The following is a 15,850-nucleotide window of genomic DNA, read 5'->3' as shown; positions in this document are numbered from 1 at the left end:
CAAAGAATTTTAAAAAGTAATTTCTTGTTGTTGACAACTTGTTTGCAAGTTACGAGTGAGCTAGGGATCTATTTCAAAATAATCCCGAAGAAGAAATCTTCATAGACTTCACAGCAAGTGGCGAAATCAAAAAAAAATTTAGTAATAAATCACTCTTTGAATTTTGGGCAGGAATGAATGATGAGTTTTCCGCGTCGTTCATGTAATAACAAATTTAGGTAGAGAATATTATTGAAAAAAGTGTAAACGAATAAGGTAAAAAATTTAGATGAATAATTATTTAATGAATGAGCAAAAAATCAAATAGAGAATTCCTTTAAAGATTACCTTTAATAATAACTATTTAGAGTTCTTTAATATAGAAGAATTACTATTCAGAACCCCCCCCCCCCCAACCAATTATATTTAAATATTTTCTTTGAAGGACAAAATTTTCTTATCGATGTAAGACTTGGTGAGAACTTAATCATTAAACCTTAAATGCCTGCTATTTCTACAACATGAAAAGTATATGTAAACAAATTAAAATTGTCTGAAAGTTGATTGGTCACCCATTATTTTATTCAATTAAATACTACAAAACTATTTTCAGTCCTTATCCTTATTTCCATACCTTGTTTATTTTTTTTGGTTCATTTATCATCATTTTCTAGTTCAATATATTTGTTTTTATTTTTTTATTTTTTGGCAGCGTGTTTTTTAATCTTTATAATTTTTATTATTTAATACTTTTTAGTGATCATCGAGAAAAATTCACGATTCAAAAACTTAAGGATATAACGTATTTAACGTACTGAGCCAAATTAGGAAACCGTAAACGTTTCAATTTATTTATTTAATTGGCGTATATCAATCAAAACTTCCAGATTTCTCAAGCGATTGAGTTCCTCGAGAGAATTTTTATCGTGCGAATCATACAGCAATTTCCAACATGAACAACTAATGACTAAACTCTTTGAGTGTCTCACGCGATTCAGTGCTACGTAGGCCTGGCCCTCAGCAAAGATGTAAGTACACAGATCAACGACAGCTCTATCTAATATAGTCCCTTGTAGTTTATGCACCGTCACAGCCCAGCATAATATTAGGGGCAGCATACGCCGTCCCACTTTACCCTGTCTTCCTAAAGCATAAAATTCGGCAATAGCGGACTCGATCCTCAATCCGATGTCGACAGTATTACCTCTAATCGTACTGTCATCAAACTCTACAAAGACCGTTTATGAGAGCTCGCCGGGCTCAAGCTGATCTCGGCGTAGCGCAGCCTACTCGATTTTTATGAGTATATCGAATAATTTTTCTTCTGGTTTGGTTCCATCGTGATTTTGTATTAGACTAGCAAATATCCCGTTTGAATTTTGAAAATCGGACGATTGTTTGCAGAGATATGATAAGAGCACACCATCGCACCTTCCAAAACAGCAACCCAGGGGCAACCCGTTTGTTACCAGGTGATGATGATGTTCGGTCTAATCTCGTACGAGGTGCTCGCCACCTCATCACAATAGCCTCAACCGCAGGCCCCACGGGAAGTTCATTATTATTAAACAGTAATTTTGGGTCCAATTTTTTGGAAAATACAGTTAATAGTGATCGTTAATGCGCCGTTTTAACAAACTTCATTAGTCAGTTAACAAAAATGGCAATTAATCGCGGTAGATTCCAACAAGATGATACCACAGCGCACATAGCGATGACGTTTTTGCGAAATGTCTTCGGTGAAATAATCATTTCGAGGGATTTCTGGTCTGAACGAAGCCCAGACTATCCCGGATTACTTTCTATGACGGGCAGCGAAACAAGCAGTGTATCGCAACAGACCGCGCACGATTGATGAACTAAAAACAGCAATAACGGCATTACAGTACATCGGTCGGTAAGTGTTTGAAAAGAAACTGAAACTTGTGCAGTTTTGTACTGATGATGGAGGAAGTCATTTTCAACGCCTTTTGTTAACTATTCCGGCTATTGTAATAACTGTTTCAATAAAATAATGAAATAGAAATAAAAAGTAATAATTAAGAAAGTTTCGTCATTACAGTTCCCTAATTCCAGTGCACAGTAACTTTTCGAACGCTCTGTATTAACTTATTTTATTATATAATTTTCTGCTAATATTAATTTTAACGATAAGCTCTTCGTTTCCTAACTTAACAATTATTTCGATGACTTTACTACGATTTTTGTTTTATTTACATTTATCGTTTACTCCAGTTAAACGATATATAAAGTTAATTAAATGATGCAGAAAACCTTATAAACTAATAACTTTAATCGAGATTTTAAAAAAAATAATAATTTTTCTGTTATTTAAAATAAATACATAAATGTATAAAAAATAACACATATTACAAATTTAACATTTTTGAAATGTTAGATTAATCGTACCGTTTAAATGCATATTTGTTTACGTTTCTGTTTAACGGTTGAACTGTAATAGGTTACCTTAAAATGCCAAGGTTCAATTAACACGATGTACTTACGAAGGTAAGTACATCGTCGAGTAGTAGTTGTTGAAAATCATCGTAAACGATTGTTAAGCGGGTCGGTCGTTTGATGATTATTTTAGTGACGTATACTGAATCGAATTATCCGTTAGAAATCTACAGTATCATCGTTGTATCGGCATAAAACATGAATATACATAAATTACATTGGTCTCTGTTTCATAATAGAAATAAAATGAGTAATTACTTAATTTAAAAAATAGATTTATTTAAATGTAGCGATAACTTAAATAATTAACTGCTGTGTCGTGATTAATCGATATACGAAACGATTTTACGATATAAGTCGTCAAAGAAAGAGCTAAAATAATAATTCCTAAGTATAAAGAATGTTACTAAATTATCTGATTTTAACCAGCTCTCCGGTAATATTGTTTCCCGTTAAATTAAACTATAAACCGATAAGGTAGCTTAGAGATTTAAATGACCGTAAATTTTTTTCGAACGGTATTATAATATGTAATTTATCGTATTACATTGTTACAAAACACATCGTTTTATTACGCAGTCCATACGATTAACTGTTCTGTTTAACGGTGTAAACGTACAGTTCGATTTCAATTTCTTTCCGCACTAAATTATATTTCCAGTAATTAGAAGCTACTTTTTCGATTCGGCTTTCGGTTTTTAATTTTTTCTTTTCCTAAAGGGGTGGTGCATTTAAGGGTAGTAATCAAAGAGATTGTAGGCAACGGCCTTCTATAATTCTTCGTCCAAAAACGTATAACTGTATAAAATCGCACGAGCGAAAAAGAGCACAACTATCGATTCGGCCGACCGATTTAACTACCTAGTAGTGATAACTGTGGGAGCCTGTAACTAAGGACTAATCCGAAAACAAAAGACTTTTTCCTTACAAAAATTTCGCCCCAACACGTATGCGAAAGAATACTCAAAAGGGGATTCTAATTAGCGGCATTTATGTATATATCTATATATATATATACTTTTATCCCCTTAAAAAAAAGTGGCATTCATTTTTATCTAAACCTTTTCCAGGAAGATATATAATTTTATTTGAACATTTTGCAAGCGTAAATGAATACCTTTACATTTAAAGTAAACGAATACATATTGCTGTTAAAGTTAAGACTCATCGTACGATTTAAAAGTAGTATAGATGAATATTATAATTATTATCGAATATTAGAGGAAAGGAAAACTATGCGTTGTAAGACTATGTTGTAAACATTTATAAACAGTAAATATAAAATCAATAAAACTCCATTAAGCAGAACGTCAAATATCTATTTATACTATCGTTCACGATATAAAGATTTTAAAGGGTTTTCGTTGGTATAATAATTTTATTTGGTAATCGATAATGAACAGAAGAAAAGGGAAGCGCATCAACGGACATCTTTTAAAGTCAAGTTTCTTGACTTTAAACACATATGAGGAAATGCAATGTAGGAAAAATCGAATACCTAAAATATATTAAGCAGGATGTTTGAAAGTAAAATTTCAAATAACTAAACGGTCGATTGAAAAAATTAAATTAAAATTATTGGATGTCAAACGATCTGAGATAATAAAGTTCAAACAAAATAAACGATAGGAAAAAACGTACAGGAACCCTATCAGAGGTTAATAAGAAACAATTTTTTGGTAAATCGTATTAAAAACCTTTGAAGAACCAAAAGGAGACAGAAAAATGAATCGATCCTTAAAAAAACAAAAAGGAAAAATATACTTAACTAATATCTAATAAGAATAAGATAAAACAGATAGAAAATCGAGAAGGGAATTCTTTAAAAACCGAAAACGATTTAGGTAATTAAGATTATACAGGATATAGCATAAGAAATCTGCTGCAATAAAGAGAGTGTGCACAAATTAAGAAAGGATTATTGCCTTCAATCTCCTCTAAGAATAAAAAAAAGTAGTAAGTGAGAGAAAAAAAAGAATTTCGGAAGACCGTTGAAGATTTTGGAAAGGAAGGTAAATTACTTATTTTAAAAGCTTAACTATTTTATTTTAAAACAGAAAACAAATTATTTTATTTGGTTTTTGCATTTATTTTTGCTATATAACTCATCTGCACCGACTGATGACGATCACTTAAAGATCAAAATGCGAATCTAGTCTTAGAACTTTTTTTAACAAGCCGTTCTCGGATGCTTTCTTTTTGCGTTTTTATTTTAATGACTGTCGAGCGTAGCTTATTCTTTCTTTCGTTTTAAGAAGACTTATGAGAATTCATTTTACAGATTCTAAACATTTACTTTGTATAAAATCGTGAAACATATTACACCGGTTTTGCGGTAGGATAAAATATTAAAAAGGTAGAAGAAATTTATTTTGAAAAGGTAGGTGAAATTTATTTTGAAAGCGAGAGATAAAATAACAGTTTGTAAATTTCTGTCTTACTACTGCTATTAATTGTAAAAAAAAGGATCGATACAGTTTTATTTAGATATTTTAGGGATTTAAAATAAAAAAGAGAAGGATAGAAGGGGATATGTCTAAGGGGGCTGGAAATTTCAAATAACTACACAATGAATGTGGTTATTTGCAACGAGCAGACCAAGCTTTTTCTAAAAATATGAAATTTTTGAAAACGATTTACATATTTATAAAAATACAAAAACTTCGATGTCATGTGATACTTTTCTGTATGAGCATCGATGAACCTGAACCTATCTACATCAGATTTAATTTTCTAGTTTAAAGTTAAATCCGACGGACGGACAAAAGTTTGAACGAAAGCGGAAAAGTATTTTTAGGAACTATTTTTCAAAAGTAAGATATTTGAGGTATCAAAGCCGTTAAGTAAGAGCGTGTGAAGTTTTTTGCTGACCGCTTTCAATTAAAACTGCAATTCCTCATCTACTTTGAAACGACTATCTTAACAATAGTATACAACAGCATACTATTACTCGTATGGTATTTAATTGTTATACAGCGATACGATAAAAACATAATAAGAGCCAAGACTTCGCTGGATGTAATAGAGATCTATTATGTAATTAAAGAACATTTTCTAAGAAAATATCATAAATTTAAAGACGAAATTTACGTTTTACTTACAAACAGATACTTTAAATTGTATAAATAAAAACTATACTACTACTACTACTAATAAAAATAATAATAAAGAAATGAAAAATAATATTTTAATTATAATCGATAGTTATCTGTAATGACACTATCACCTTGGAAAACAAAAGACTGACTCGAAATCATAATTCGAATAAATTGCAGCGATTTAAAAAAGTGACGAATAGAAAATATTATTTTTATTTCAATTTAAATGTTCTATTTCGTTTTAATTGAATTATCCTTCGTAACAAATATATAAGTTACTAGCTTAACTATTATGTAAATAGGAAACCGTATAATGTACTTGTCCTAAAACAATTATGTACGAGTACATACATATTAGGTAGATTTTATAAGAAAGCTATCTATTGTAATGGGTACCGGAAAATTTCGACATATCTTCGCGTTTCACATCCCCCAGACCCCAAAACCACCGACAGCTCAAAAGCTTATATATATATATATATATGTTTTACTTTCTTGTGGACACGATAACTGCCGTAATTTTGCGCCAGCCACTTTCAAGTTGCTTTTAAAAATAACTCGTCCCAAAATCTCGGTTGAGTTCGTTAACGGCCAAAATCGGACCATGGAGGTGGAATTGAGGGTTTTTTCGAAAAAAACAAAATATCGCTATAACTTTCTTAGTAAGTAAAATATCGAACTCGTTTAAAGTTCCTACTATTCTTTGGATAAGGGCCTTAAACTTATCTAGGTAAAAGGTTTTGATATTACCAACCATTGGCCCAGGGGATGGAAAAATGGGGTTTCGAAGACAAAAAAGAATCATACTCCCTTAATAGGTACAGTATCGAATCGGTTTAAAGTGATCGGTAGACCTTTAAACATTACCTAAAACTCTTGTCTGAAACAATTTTTGATGTAACCAACCTTTACGGCAAGGGATGACCAAAATATTGCTGGAATTGTAAGAAGCTGGGGCTTGTCGTATGCCAAACATGTGAAACGTTTTTCAGATGCAACCATTGTCGTATTGAGTAAATTTGAAGTTTTTCTTAATTTTTAGATGGAAATCTTTTTTATCCCTTACTTACCACCGGTGAAATCTACCTCCGCCTTCCGGCGTGCTGAAAGGGATTTTTTTTTAAATCGTCAGTGAAATAACCGGTTCAAGGGAATTTGACATATTTAACTGTTGTTTAGTGACTTTATTTGTCTTTTAAACATATCTCTTATGTAATTTATCTTGTATTAAAAATAGTTATCTAGCGCATTATAAACTTCTTGTCTTATTGTTTTAACATTTATTTTTTCCCCATTATTAAAATATTAATCGACCTCGAATGTTGATTATAAAAAAAAAAAATGATTGTTACAACTCACGATAGAAACGGTCGTACCGAATAGATAGTTTGATAGAAGAAGCTTGGGTGTGAAGTACGAATTGTTACGGGGTAAATAAGTAATAGGAGAGGAAAGAATACCGTGTGAAGAACTGGTAATATGAATCTTTTTTCTTTTTCCTGTTTAGGGAATTACCGTTCAGGTATTACTTCAGAGGATGAATGAGAATGATATGTATGAGTGTAAATGAAGTGTGGTCTTGCACAGTCTCAGTTCGACCATTCCTGAGATGTGTGGTTAATTGAAACCCAACCACCAAAGAACACCGGTATCCACGATCTAGTACGCAAATCCGTATAAAAGTAACTGCCTTTACTACGACTTGAACTTAATACGAATCTAGGTTGCCGTATTAGAACGGTTTTATCAAATTTAGTTTTTAGTTACTTATAAAAAATCGTCAAGTTTAAAAATATTTAAACCACTGAAACCTCCGGCTCAGATCGTCCTAATTTGGAGTCGAGCCCTAATCGGGTTGGGTTCTCCCTTAGTTATCTGATTCGAGACGGAAATTTAAACAGTTTTAATATCTTTTTAAGCAAGATTTACGCTTTCTATTGCGATCGCCTAAAACGACGACAGTGTTTGCATTTTATATTCTTATTCAAAAAACACAGTTAGAAATACGTCTTGTCGACAGCGCGCGGGTTTCAAAAATGTATTTATTTATTAAATAATATATATATATATATATTTTAATTAATTAATTTTTTTTTTTTTATATAACATATTTTTCCAGCGTCTGTCGACGATGATCATGTAAGGATCGAAACTGACATTTGGTTTTAGATTTTACGTAAAAATTTGCAACGGGCTTTGAGGGTTTTCTTGGTTTTCTAATTTGCAATATACTTTTTTTTTACACTTTAATTTTAATTCACTTTTTAATTTTAATGTACACTTTAGTTTTTTTAAATAATAGAATAATATTGTAGGGGAAACGATAAGATATTTACAAAAAGATAAGTTCATTTATTAAAAATTTAATTTTCTGGAAGTCCTTTTGTAAATAAATTTTAATTTTTTAATTAAATTGTTTTACTTTGTAAACGTATTTCATCACTTATTCGTTAAAAACATGTAAAAATTATATGACTTTCCTCATTAATTATAAAATTATTTAAAGCTCTATTACGTCTCGTTAAAAAAGTATCTGAAATCAAACGGTATAAAAAAATATCTGAAGAAGAGGTTTTACTTTTAAACAATATTGAGAAGTTAAGAAGGAGTAGGAAGAGAGATACGATGATGAAAATCGACTCCAGAATTGTTTTACCATCGATCCAGTGCAGCTGTGTGGGTAGTGCGCTAAAAATAAATACAAAATATAGCAAAGATTTCTTTAAGTCTATACAAACAACGTTATTACATTAATTGTAATGTTACGATTCTGATAAGTAAAAGAAATATAGATTTTTCTCGATGCTTCCATGAACTTTGTATCGATCTTTTTATCTCAATACTTTTAGAGCGACCGAAGTCTGTACGATAAAAATATCTTAGTACTGAACTAGTAAACGTTTTCTAAATTTAACACTAGTAAACACATAGTATATTTAATACGATCTGGATGAAAAAAAAAACCGAATTAAACTATAAAAGGTTTTTTCATAGGAATGAAGATTAAGCTATATATATCTTTAGTTGCGGGGGGGGGGTGAATACATAAATGCAAGATACATCGATTCGAGTGTTATTTTCTGCCCTTCTATCATTGTTTAGTTGACGCGTTTCGGAGTACCTGCATTCTCAAAGCAGAATGCTAAAAGTAGTTTTGAGATCGGTGGTACTCCCAAACGCGTCACCTACGAATTTTAAAGTGACGATGATAGGAAGGGCAGAAAGTAACACTCGAATCGATTACGATAATAGTAACGGAAATGAAAATATTGTTGAAAATTTTAGCAAGATACATTTTTATTTGAAATTGCAACAGAGAAGAAATATACGTGTATAAAAATGTATTATATATATATATATATATATATAATCTAATAATAACAGAGAACAATAGGAGAGGTGGCTCAGCCGGTTCATAGCAGCGAGAACAAATACTAAAATAATTTGCTGGCATTTTATCAATGCGCGCCAGCGAAAATGTATGATATGACATAAAACTTCTACCAAGTATAAGTGCAGAAAAAAGTAATATAAACCAGTAACAATAATTTCAAAATCTTTCCCGTTTTGCGATTAGACAAAAATTGCTGTTTCTAGAAAAAATATGGGCTCTAAAAGCTAATGTTGGCAATTTCTTTTGTTAAGATGTAAAATACGGAAGTATTTGCATGACTTCCCTTCTAGGGAAAGGGTCGCGGATCCCTTTCGTGTGTTTCTACTTTTTTCGTGATGTTTTGTGGTTTATTTTTTTGTACAGATTTTAAATTTTGCTTAGTTATTTTTTGTTGTTTTTTTTTTTTTATATTATCTTAGCATATTAAATTTATATCATGTTGAAAGATTAATTTTTATACAGAGTTTTAAGTATTTATAGCTAGTCAGTTCCGACAGGAATTATTTATTTTATGTTTACAAAATAGAATTGTTAAATGAAAATATAAAGTTATGAAAAGAAATGATATTTGATTTGTAGTACATATTTGTAAAGAAAATTATATTTCTGCGGCTGAAGTAAACGATCAATCGATTGTACAACTCGAATTCTAAGCTAACATCGGCTGGATTAGAACATAAACTTCAACTAAAGCGGTCGGTGTAGAGCAATGCGAAAAGGAGTAGATTCATATTATTTACAGTACAAAGGAAATTTAATTTTATCAGTAGGAAAAGGAAATCGTCGGCCGTTACCGGTTCAAAACCGTTTTTTAAGAAAATCTGTGACATGCTTTTCGGATTTTGCCTCGACAAAAAAGTCTCCTGATTTTTTGAGTAGGGAGTTGACTAAAATATCTCGAGCACATATTTTCAACGGCTAAAGAAAGACTTAGGTGTTACCGAGAAGAACGGCATTTAAGAAAAATTTGAAAAATATTATCTAGAAAGGTTTCGAACACAAAAGTTGTTAAAATCAGCCAGAAAGAGCAGCCAGAAGTAGGAAGTTTTTATAAAATTCTTAGCGTTTTATATAAATTTTCCTTTTTTTCTCTTATTAATTTTATTTGCTTATTACTATTTTTTTTAATTTTTTTATTCAAGAATAGGCTGGGTGTTGACCGCCTGTAAAGTGAATTACTTTCTGTCATTTTTTCAATCTTACATATATATATATATAATTTTTCATAGAGTTATATATCGACGCATAATTTTTTTGTTACAGGAAACTGCATAGGGCCAGTCCGCTGTTAAAGAAGAACAAACGTAAGACAATTATTTTATAAATATAATCTATATTAAATTACATCATTCTAGTCAGTAATTCTAAATTTTTGTCCAGAAAAGAAAAGCCAGATAAACTTCCTTGTAAGCAGTTATAATATAATGTCAAATGTAATGAAAAAAATCGAAAACCACTTAATAAAGTATTATAAATACTGTATTATAGCTTACAAGTTCACAAACGTTTCTTACTCTCTCCTTGACATTAAATTTGTTTAATACATGAATTTAAAAGCTCACTTGTAGAAAATACTTTTAACATATTCTTATAAATGTATCTAGAAAGATATTATTTCATTAAACCGGTTTTGTAGAAGCAATTAATTAATGTATAACAGATAAGTAAGCTGTACCACGCAACAAGTAAATTAAGAATTAGTAAAAGAACAAATCAATAATTTAATTTTTATTTATATCTTTTTCTTATACGATCTTACTAAAAATAAAGATAAATTAGTTTTTACACGTATTTTAATAATAGATGTAATGTTATTTTGTAAAATAAATATTGGAAAAGAGTAAATTATTATTGTTTTATTAGTAATTATTTTTTAAATTTCAATTTACTTAATAATGATTAAAATATTTTGCGTTTAAAAAATATTTTTTTGCTGAAAAAAAGGTTTTGTACAGTGTAAAAATTATATGACACATGGTATCGCAAATAAATTAATTTCATACACCCTAAGGAGATTTAAAGAAGTGTAACCCTTATAACATATGAAATAAATAATCGTTTTTTTTAAAATTCCTTTGAAGGCCTCCCCATCACCCGTTACAGCGATCCCAGACTTCATGAAGATCTTAATAGGGAAACGGAATGATCTACGCTGATTATGTGAAAGAAGTGCAAAAAACGGTACAATTCCTTACTGTATGCAATTAACCTATCCGAAACGCAGAATAACTAGATCTTATGGAAACACTAATTACGAAATATACATATATATATATATATACACCTGTATATATAAAACAACATGGGATGAGTGATTCATAATCAACGCCCAGCAAAAACCGAAGATGAAACGATGAAAATCTGTATACACGTTCTTTTTATGGTGTAAGTGCACACTAAGAAAGTTTTTTTTCAAATTCCTAGTTTAAACGGTTAAAATGAAGTAACAATTAAATTTACTATTTTTTCTTAATTTCTCGGTAACAAATGAAGATATCAACTAGATTTTTGATTTGTGTAATTTTAATGTGAAGATCTAAAAACCAATTTTTTTTTAAATTCCGACTTTAAAACGTTAAAATTGATTTTTGAATTTTTTTTGAATCGTAATTATTTTTTAATTTGTCGGTAAGAAATGAAGATATCAACTTGATTTTTGATGTATGTAACCATCATAAGAACATCTAAAAAACTAATTTTTAGATTTTTCGAAATTCGACCTAGAAAGGGGTGAAGAAAGTTAAAAAATTTTTAATAATAATTGCAAATTTCCCCTATTTCCGATTATACTAAACGACATATTCACTAGATTTTGGGTTTGCAAATACTCTTCAGACAAATATCTAAAAACTCCATTTTCGAGTTTTAATTCAATTTTTTAAGAGGTGCGACCGTGTACGGCGCGGCGGCTCAACCGACATAGCCACTGCCAGTTTTACTATTTGTGGGACGCGATTAGCTACACGAGTTTCAGGTTACTTGATTAAAAACATAAAATAAAGAAAATTAAAAAAATGATGAGAAACGACGTACTGCCACCTCCTAGTGGTGTTTGTCAAGTAGCACTAAGAACATGGGTCATGTAATCGACTGTAACTAATATTTTTAAGATGGAGGATGATTATTTTGAAACCCGATTTTTCAGATCAATCAAAGTTTCTGGTCCTGTACTAACTGAACTGTTGTTCTGAAGAATTATTACAATACGCTGATATTTTTTATAAATTGAACAGAGTTTAATTTTGTATTTATCAGTATATTCTCACAAGTATGAGTTTAATGGATCGGCGGGGTGTCCAGAGGGCACAGCCCTCTGGTAGATAGAAGGACTCGCTTCGCTCGCCCTTACTTGTTAAATAACTTTGACTGCGACGGGAAACGTAAGTAACCATATAGCGCACCGTGACGGTGATGATAGTATATATAATAATTTACTAGCTTCGCCGTCTCGGCGAAGATTATGGATTGTATGTAATCCCCATAATTACATAATAATACACAGCGTGTAATAATAATATATTACAGCATGCAATTATATCATAATCACACGCTGTTTAATTATATAAGTATTTAATACATATATTATGAGTTCATAGTTTATATTTATGTGTGTGTGTGTGCGCGCGCGCGCGCGTATATATATATATATATATATATATATATATATATGTGTGTGTGTGTGTGTGTGTGTGTGTGTGTGTGTGTGTGTGTGTGTGTGTGTGTGTGTGTGTGTGTGTGTGTGTGTGTGTGTGTGTGTGTGTGTGTGTGTGTGTGTGTGTGTGTGAATATATATATATATATAAATAAGTAAACTACTATTATAAAGTTAACAAATATACATCAAAAACAAACTGAAAATTAAAAAAAATTGAATAGATTAAAGAAAACTTTATAACATAATCCAACAAGATACAAATTAACAAAATGTATAAGAAAAGAAAAACGTAAAACCAAATTAATAGGAATGATAAATAAACGTATAAGCATTCGCGTTAAAAATCTAATTAAAGAAATTAGTTACAAACAGTTTTAATACCTTTACATTTAATTTAAAATACGTCTATCAAGTGGTATGAGCCATAAGCCTATCTATACATTCAAAGGAGGAATGATGATAACATCAAACAAGATCAACAAAAATAAAACTTTTTCGTAAAGCAATGCCTCATTTCTACTTGTTTTATGTTCTTATAAAATTTATAGGATTCTCATTATTTTCAGTATTAATCATTATTCACGGAACTGAATTACTATCTTCGAGCTCGAAACATTCTTATTATAGTCGTCTAACAAAAATGTTTATCCAATTTTTTTTCTATCGATAATAGGGCACGGAAGAAAAATTCATTTTTTTAAAGATTTGAAATGAAGGTTTCAAACGAAACCTCCACAAAGGAAATAAACTGACTTATTAGGTATTATAAATAATTAATGTCTTTTCAAGCAGTAAATCTTCAAATTAAAGAATCGATTTTGATAAAATAGATAAAATACGTTTAGGACGACAGCGTTTTCGTCAGGTGACCTCAATATGATCACTCGAACACAAAAATTCATCGCTATGTAGGACGATCATTTTTAAACAAAAATTTTTTAAAAATATTGTAAATAGGTAAATGTTGGCCGATTTAAATACGGAGATTAATTTAATCTAAATTTTAATTTTTTCATTTCATAAAATGTTACATTTCGTAACTGTCTTTAGTTTGTAGCGGTTTGATTTTAAGTGCTCATCCAGTACATAAACACATCTTTTAATAATTTTACCCATCATTAATTCCATCACCACTGAGTGGGATTATAAATTCTCTTTTAACGTGCGGGATAAAAATACAGACAAATATAAAAAAGCACGGTACGTTGTCAAAGAACCTGCGTTATACTTATTTATTAGGAAATATAAATAATTCATACAGGAATTCGATGGAAAACAATTAACTTTATATTTGTGCTAATTTAGGTAACAATGGTATTAATATGTTTGAAGCAGTTTATTACATACTTGTTATTTACTTTTTTAAAGGGTCTTTTGCGTTTTCGCACCATAAAAACTAAAATAATTATAAATCTTTAAAAAACTTCTTTTTATTACACGGATTTGAATACTAGATCCAGGACACCGGTGTTCTTTGGTGGTTGGGTTTCAATTAACCACACATCTCAGGAATGGTCGAACTTAGACTATAAGACTGCACTTCATTATAATCATAATCATAAGACTGCACTCATACATATCATCCTCATTCATCCTCCGAAGTATTATCTGAACGGTAATTACCGGAGGCTAAACAGGAAAAATAAAGACTATATACGGAGCGAGCCGAAGCTGTGATTGGAGAGCTGAGGAGGCTCATGACCAGACGGAGAGGTCCATGTTCATCGAAAAGGAGACTGTAATTGTCAGTTGCAATGACAATTATTTTATATGCGGTCCCGGCGTGGGCCGAGGCCTTTGGTTTGCTTGGCATTTCTCCCGCCACCACCCCATTCGGTCGCTCTAAAGCATAAGACCGAATGTCTGTGCTACAAACGGCAACTGAGCATCGAACAGTTTAGCGACCACCAAACATAACTCCTAGAGCTTACCTAATAGCGTGAGCGGACTAAGCATGGTGCCATACACCATCGGCTTACGTGTCCCAACCGCTCACTTCTCATATATTTGCTAAAATGGGTAGGGGACCACGTCAACTACTAAAAACACATATGACATCCATAACAAAATTTATTTCGTCAAGGCAGCAATTCGCTGCCACACGTAGGTCGCTGAATGCCAGCAAGTACCTGTCCACCATTTTATAGCGCTTGGAGTCATAATAATTGGTAGGTGGTCAGCCATACTCAGCCACGGCAATGCAGCAAGAGTCTTTCCCTTATGCAAACTTCGGATGCCGGTTCAACAAAGCAACTGCATCTAGGAACTCCCACACAGTCCGACAATGCGGCTCTCGCCACATTGACTCGTCGCTTGTGAGTGACCAATTTTCCCATTGACCTCTAAGCTCCAGGGCGACCCGGTCTCTGGTTCCCCCAAGAGCAGGGCAGTCAAATATTAGAGGTTCATTTGACTGGACATTCCCGCAGACGCACAGCTCAACAACTGCCAGGCGGATCTAAAACAGATATTGGCTCAAGTTAGCTTGGTTGTTGAGTACCCGGGCACCTGTTGGCCTTGAAAACGAGCTCGAGGCATACCATTCCCCCAAATCCTGTATAAACTTCCCTTAACCGGATCTTCCCTTAACCGTGGTGTCCCATTCCAGCTGCCATGATACCATCGCGAGGCTCTGCAGCCTCTTCCGCAGGCGGGAGGTGGATAACTGAACGAAATTTAGATCCGGTACATTGTGATTACCGTTCCGTTCTGGTACTGGCCCGTCCCGAAACCGCATCCCAAATACCTTTGCCTCCCGGTCTCTTCGCGATCTGCATATGGTTGCCCGAATTTTCACCACTAAATCGATTGGGAAAGCCTTTCCCAATACGGTGGTATACTCGTAGGAGGATGTTTAAAAAACATCCTCCTCACCCGTGCATACAATTAAGCTCTGTTCTGGGTACTCCTTAAATTTTGAAGAAGTGCTCTATTCATATCCAACCCACGGACGCTACGTAAGAGGTCATGCTTTCGAAGACACCTCGGTACACCAGGTATATTTGACGGCCCGACAACCCATAATCTTTCCGAGCAATTCTCCTAAGTTTGTCCATCACTGAGACGGCGTCCGCTGCTACTTGCCTAATGTAGTTGCTAAACAGCAACTTATCATCAAACAAAACACCTAGATACTTATGAACTCTAGCTCGGCTGATTACACAGCCTTTATACTTAAGGTGGCGGTTTGTACTGTACGATAATTTATCTGCACAGGTCTTTGATAACACATGTTGGTTAACTGGCATTTGTCCCGCCGCCACCCCA

General features: G+C 32.2%; 1 protein-coding gene across 2 annotated transcripts in view; it reads left to right on the top strand.

The window, feature by feature from the left end:
* Gld (Glucose dehydrogenase) overlaps nt 1-15,850 on the top strand; it is a 252,098-nt gene that overhangs the window by 51,530 nt on the left and 184,718 nt on the right. For both annotated transcript variants that reach the window (XM_075362609.1, XM_075362610.1), the window contains exon 2: nt 10,192-10,232. The gene's annotated coding sequence lies outside the window, so the exon portion shown is untranslated. The remainder of the gene's footprint in view (nt 1-10,191; nt 10,233-15,850) is intronic.

Source organism: Lycorma delicatula, chromosome 4 (genome assembly GCF_047948215.1).
Source record: "Lycorma delicatula isolate Av1 chromosome 4, ASM4794821v1, whole genome shotgun sequence".
NCBI classification, from domain to species: Eukaryota; Metazoa; Arthropoda; class Insecta; order Hemiptera; family Fulgoridae; genus Lycorma; species Lycorma delicatula.
Note: the sequence above shows the minus strand (reverse complement) of the source record. Positions and strands in the feature narration are given on the sequence as shown.